Source organism: Carassius auratus, unplaced genomic scaffold (genome assembly GCF_003368295.1).
Source record: "Carassius auratus strain Wakin unplaced genomic scaffold, ASM336829v1 scaf_tig00216542, whole genome shotgun sequence".
In the NCBI taxonomy this organism is placed as follows: domain Eukaryota; kingdom Metazoa; phylum Chordata; class Actinopteri; order Cypriniformes; family Cyprinidae; genus Carassius; species Carassius auratus.
Window position 1 is genome coordinate 296,191 of NW_020528622.1, and position 6,000 is coordinate 302,190.

Below are 6,000 nucleotides of genomic sequence, written 5' to 3' on the forward strand. Positions count from 1 at the left end.
TATAGTGTCATTAGCCATTAGCACTAAAAGTAAAGTAAAATGGCTTGATAATCAGGTGATGGGCAAAAGCAACATTTCCAAATCGAGCATCCATTAACATTGATGTCAGGTTTCAAAACACATACTTCCTGTGCAACTGTAATTGGGAATGCTAATGGCTAGCTTTCTCCCAGACTTCCTTGTTTGAAAACAGTAATTATTTGGACAATTTCATATTAGTAGCACTATAAATTAAACACTCATTATTAAAAAAACTAATCTTTAAATCATAAGAAACTTGCAACTTGGAAAGTTTTAAAGTACACTTGTGAAAATGAACCAAGGTTTTACTACACCACCCCCCCCCACCCTCAAACAAAACATGGTTACTATAGTTAAACCATGGTAACCACAAATTAACCATAGTTTAACCATGGTATTTGTAGTAAAACTGTGGTTATGCAAATGGTTATAAATATGCCAAAAATAACACAGGTTAAAACAATGGTTCATTTCTGTAAGAGTCGCTTCCCAAACAGTGTTGTTATGCAATCAGATAAACAATTAGAATATGTAAAACATTTTTTTTTTAAATGCATTTTTGGAGTGGACGAGGCCTTGTTCCAGGGGGTTTAACAAATTCTTCTTCTTCACATACCATCCTTTTTCCTCTTGTCTCCTTCTCTCCTTCCTTAAAGTTTATTTTGTACATGAATATTCCAAACTCTGGCCCTGAATCCACAGCCATTTGTCAAAGTTAGTTGACAGAAACTCTCCCTCTCTTTTTCTCTCATCACTTTTTCCTGAGCTCTGCCTAATAATTATTAATGCAATTATCAGGAAACACACTATTCATTACTGTCTTTCCATATCTCTCTCTCTCTCTCTCTCCGTTTGTCAGTTTCTGGTCCCTCTCATAGACGAGGCCTGGGAGAAATCGACGTGTCTGTCTGACCAATGTTGCTTTTGCTGTCTTCGGGTTCTGCTGGGTCCTTTTCTGCCACTCAACTGAAATTTAATTAACTTCTAATATTGTGCCAGTCTGTGTGTCGTACAGGCTTTTCTCAGTATCCAATAATACCGAATTAGACTCAATCTACAGCAGAGAAGATGGCGTTTGTATTCTTCAAACATGCAGTAAGACCTGCATGTGTCTGCGTGTGTGCTCAGAAGAAGAGCTAACCAGATGCACGCTATGTACTCAAGTAAACCTCCGGCGCTGAAGCCCGTCAGCTTGAATCCGGGACAGCCGGGTGAGAGAGAGTGGAGGGAAAGAAGCCGGGTGTCTTCAATCAAAATAACAACGCTCTTTAATTCTGCTTTAATTAAATCTGCTTTTTCCCCAAGCGAGGCGCAGGATCAGACAGCCGCTGGAGACTCGCAGCCCCGAATAAGTCTCTCCTCCGAATGGGTTTGTGTTTAATCATTGCGACTTTACACTCTGTCAGAGAGCTTTCTATTCCAAACTAATGCTGGTTTACACAGCCGGCCTTCTGAATGAGAAAAGCTTAGAAAAGTGTAAACCGAATTTACTAGATTTTGACATTGTCAGCATGTGTGCATATAGATAGATAGATAGATAGACAGACAGATAGATACTAATAAATATCGACAGATGCATATAGACAGATATAAAAGACACACAGATGGATAGATATAGACAGATTGACTGATATATAAATATTTACACACATAGAGAGACGGATAGATATTGCTAGATCCAGACAGTCAGATAGACAGACAGACTTTATTAATATATTAAACATACTGCAAGCTGTCTTTGGCGGTTGTCTGTGTGTGAGAATGAAAAGATGAAAAGAGCAACTCTGTCTCTCTATCTTGACTAACCCTCGTCTGTACCCTCCCAAGTCGATTCGTCAGGAAAGACAAACGGCGTCCACTTTCAGCAGTGAAGCCTGCTTATTATTTTCCTGTCCTTTAACTAAAAAGTCCATTATGAGAAATGGCAGGACGACTGTGGCCTTTTCAGCACCGCTGGTGTCACACCGTAGCCCTGAGGACAATAGAGCCCCTGACACAGGCGTTAATTCAGGGCCACCTTAAACAGTCTGATCTTTAAATCTATTCGCTCTGTAATTATAATGGAGGACGGAGGGGTGAGGGTCCACCTGTCAGAGCGCAGAACTGTGTCCAAAGCACCGCGATACAGTGAGATCAGTGGCCAGCAAGCATCTGTCAAAATCTATCGTTTGTTTACAGCAGGAGATGGCCGCTGGGATAGCATATGGCAACCGCTGATGGGTACGGTGTGGCAGTCGATCAGAGACAGAGATGCAGAGCAGATGCTGGGTGAAGGATTCGGGAATAGAGCACTTTGTGGCACCCTAGAGGAAGATTTCATCACTCAAACATTGCTCAGTTGCTCATTTATGCATCGTCCTAAAAATAGAGAAATAAAATATAAAGCAGAGAAATGACATGAAGAAATAGACACAAATGAGACAGTTGTGAAATTCAGTTGGAATATAGAGTGTAAAAGAGTATAAAAGTCTAAAAAGCAAAAAAAAAAAAATGTTTTAAAGATAATAGTGATGCAAAGTATAAAACCTAGTACTTTAAATAAATAAATGTGGAAAAAACAAATAATACAATTTAAAAATAAATAAAATTACAATTCCAGTTGTGTAAGTCACATTGTTACATATAAAAAGGTACAGTGGGAAGAAATGAAGCCATGCTAATGATAAATTAATCATTAATAAAGTAACATTTACAAAATATTGCAAATATGACAAACAAATTCAATTATTAAATTATGGGTTATATATAAAAAACAAATGAGTACACAAACAAAATGTTAAAAAGATTCAAATTAAACTGCAATTATGCAAAAAAGCTGCAGTTGTGAGATAGCAAGTCACCCAAGTAACAGTTGGGAGAAATAAATTCATAGTAATGAGACTTACAAAAGAGAAGTAACAAAAGGTCATTGTAGTCACAACTAGATGAGGTTAAGTTGCAGGTTTGACACATTTCAGCCTATAAGAAACAACCAAGATATTAAAGATTTCATTTGTGATATTTCTTTCTTCTGGGAACTGACTTGAGAACAGTACTGCATAAGTTCAGAGGATTGATGAATCAAGGCAAGTTTGCTGTGACTCCACATTGCTGACAGTGGTACAGTTATTGAAGCGATGCTTCCTGTTACTACCACATTGCAAAATGAGCCACTTATTGTAATGATGAAAGGAAACACTCTTCCCCTCTCTGTCTCCCACTTTCTCCTCTGCATTTCCTGTTTCCTCTCTTTCAGTCCCCTGGGGTGCGCATCGCTCTAATAAAAATGGCTTTTCATTCTCTTCCACTAAGCGGACGGATTGAAGAAAAAAAGTGTGTGTTGTTTATTCTAAAATAGATGGCTGAAATAGATTTGATTTGTGGTAAGCAGCTTGTGAGAGACCAGAGTGACACAGCCGACACGACGGCGGGCGATGATCAACAGCATAGTTTGCGTGGTCGTATATGTAATGCCAGAAACATGTGCTGGCCAAGTTGCAGCCGCTCTCAAAGACAATTTACCATTTAATCTCTGGCTCACCTAACACTAGTTCAAATAAAATAATTTTACGCTATCACCGTGCCTAGAGACGAGATACGACACTGTGCTCGACTTTCCCTAGCCTGTGTACCTGATTAGCATTGGCTTCTTGATAAATACGTCTGTTTCTAGGCCTTTTAGACGAAGCAAGTCGACAAACTAGTGTTTGAAATGAGAAAAAGCTTCAAACCTTCCAGTCAAACAGATGTGAGATCACATACACACCTGTAAGACAGGCATGCGACATGTAGTACAGAGCGATACTCCCTCTTCGCTATTGAGCTGATTATCAGCAACGCACAGTTCAAAAACACGCCCACACGTGCAAACACTGATCCGCTGCAGACACACGCCGTAGCGCCCACTCACTGTCGTGAAGCTGTCCGTCACAATTAGCAACAGACAATCTTGAAGCGAGCTGACTCAGAATGAGAACATGCGAAACAACTGGCAGAGTAGCCGAGGTTAGCACAGAATGTCGTAGATGGCACACAGCTCTGATTTCTCCTTCATCTTTAGACAAACTCTTATCCACACACTTGTGGATGAGTCAAAAAGTATACAATCATAGCTAATCATAGCTTCTACTACAGCTACGCAGGAAATACCTAACTTTTGTGGGTGTACACAGCCGCTACGCAAGGATGTGAATGCTAGTGATAGCTAGGCAAGCCTGATTTTTCTGAGTAATTCATAACAATTGCAGTTGCATTCTATTTGGTGTTATGGGCTTCAGCATTAACTGTCTGCTTCTATGCTAAGCAAGCTTGATTTAGTCACACAGTAACTTGATTTAGCGCCATCATACTAATTCATAACATAGCAAAGTAGCATTCTTAAAGATAAAGTGGCTTTAGCATTAACGGTTTACATTTATGATAAGCAAAATTTATATAGCTATGTCAATTCATAACACAACAAATTTGCTTTATTGATAGGCTTTAGCATAAACGGTCTGTTTATGCTAGCAACACAAGATTGATTTAGCTACGTAAGTTAGCTTTCATGCTTTCATAGCTAAAAATGTGTCATAGGATTTCATAATAAATTTGTATTTTCCATAGTTTAACAGGCATTCGCATACATTTCTTTTTAGTTTTTCTCTACAACAGAGAACGTCAAGATTTGAGCCAAACTATAAAATGTATACCTTGTAACCTGAATAATAAAATTGGGTATAAGTTCACTGCATTACCCTTTTGAGCATTAAGTTTAATTAGTGCAACAGCAATCCCATGGTTTTACTACAAATAAAACCAAAAAACACAATTTAACCATGGTTTTGCTACACTAACCACCATGGTATTTGTAGTAAAACTGTGGATATATAAATGGTAATGAATATGCAGAAGAAACATGGTTACTAAACTTTTAATAAAGTATAATAAAACCATGTTCAATTTACATAAGGGTCAGGAGAATAGCCACCTGCTAATAAAAAATAAAAAAAAAAAAACATAGCACTTGCACATCTCACATTTCTCAAGAAAATCTTGTTATAATCTTGTTTATGTTAGTAAAATAATTGCCAAACTCACTATTTGCCAGATATATTCAAAAGATATAAGAGGATAGCATATTAGAGCTAGCCTTGTCCAGGTCTTTCTTTTTACTGAGACCATATGTGACAACAATAGCCCTGAACTTCAATTTCTGACAAATAACACAATACTGAGTGCTTTTCTGCTGTGGATGCTTCATTCCCATCAAAAGGCCCATAAAAGAAAGTACTGCCACCAAGAAGCTGGTTTAGATCATTTTAAAACAAGCAGTTGCAGTGGAATTACACAGTGGTTTAATATAAACCCTTAATCAGCATATTTCAAGTAGAAACGTCCTCAAACCAACATACTGTTTACCTGCATTAAAACACTAAACAAGTCAAAATACAACTACAGTGTACCTGTTATTGCTAACAGTATATTGTTAAATTGTGCAAACGAGTAATACTTAATATTATGCCGATTTTTGAACAGAGGAATGTTAATAAGATCAGAGTTACATGCTTAAAACATACTTAATGCATTAGCAACTATCTAGCATCATGGCAGTTCTGCTACTCACATTTCATTGTGAAAATCTAGTTCCAATCAAGTTCACGTTTGTAAACAAATTATCAGAATATCGTTGTGTTAAAATAGCTATTAGCTTAACAGGACTTGGGCTGCTCCCCTTCACACTATATAACTGATGATAGAAAAACCAGGTGACAGATTGAGAACCGTAACGAATCAAGATTTGGATTTGTCAGTGGAACAGCCCCAGCTCAATCCCAAACTCTTCTCCTGGTTGTTTATAATGAAGATCTGGTGTGCTAAAAAGGAATATGGACAATGATCAATAACAGCTGCTAGTGCTGTAGATGATTAGTCTGACATATTACATAAGACTAGCCATAAAAATGACCAATATAGGGGCCGGTCTCATTGGCGCAGATTGATTTCAAGTCTAAGGCTAGA